This window comes from Arachis hypogaea, chromosome 5 (assembly GCF_003086295.3).
Source record: "Arachis hypogaea cultivar Tifrunner chromosome 5, arahy.Tifrunner.gnm2.J5K5, whole genome shotgun sequence".
NCBI classification, from domain to species: Eukaryota; Viridiplantae; Streptophyta; class Magnoliopsida; order Fabales; family Fabaceae; genus Arachis; species Arachis hypogaea.
Window position 1 is genome coordinate 83736822 of NC_092040.1, and position 1135 is coordinate 83737956.

Below are 1135 nucleotides of genomic sequence, written 5' to 3' on the forward strand. Positions count from 1 at the left end.
AAAATAAAAGTGTATAAACAAGAAATTGTAGAAGAAACAAGATGAGAACAATAATCAAAATCTAGATCTAAGATGGAATTAAGCTAACCTAACCTAATTATAGAGAGAAGAGAGAGCTTCTCTCTCTAGAAACTAACCCATATGATGCCAGAACTACCAAACAATTGCTCCCCCTTGTCCAAGCTTGAGTTCTACATGAAATAGCATTATAAATGAGTTGGGTTGGGCCCAAAGTGCTTCAGAAATAGCTGGGAGCGATTTCACTTTAGTGGGCTACGAGCAGCATCAGCGTGCAGGCGTACATGGCACGTGCGTGCTCCTAAACGCGAAGTAACATATAAAAATTTTTATATCATTTCGGAGCCCCAGATGTTAGCTTTCCAACGCAACTGGAACCGCCTCATTTGGACCTCTGTAGCTCAAGTTATGGTCGATTGAGTGCCAGGAGGTCAGGCTTGACAGCTTTACGGTTCTTTCATTTCTTCATGAGTTCTCCCACTTTGCATGCTTTTCTCCTCACTTCTTCCATCTAATACTTGCCTTATGAGCCTGAAATCACTCAACAAACATATCAAGGCATCGCATGAAATTAAAGTGAATTAAATTTAGCTATTTTAGCGCCTAAAAAGCATGTTTTCACATTTAAGCACAAATCAAGGGAGAATTGCAAAACCATGCTATTTCATTGAATAAATGTGAGAAAAGGTGATAAAATCCCCCAAAATAAGCACAAGATAAACCACAAAATTGGGGTTTATCAATAGTTTGACTTTATCTTGCTTTTCAGTTCCCAGGTGTGTTCTATTTTGCCATTTCGTCCCTAAGTCACCTTAACCAGAGAAACCGTTTTGCCTCGTAGTTGCTTGTCGCTCTTGTCTATAATTCTGTCAGATGCTGCTAGATATGTCAAGTCATTTCATAATTGCATTGTCTCTGATTGTAAAATATGGCTCTCGTCGGGATTATATTTTTTAAGTTGCAAAATATGGAAGACATCATGGAGATTTGATAAAGAAGGAGGAAAGGCTACTTGATAAGCTACTGGACGGACTCTTTTAAGTATCTAGAAGGATCCTACACATCAAGGATTAAGTTTCTTAGTTCAAAGGGCCTGACCTATTCCGGTAGTAGGGGT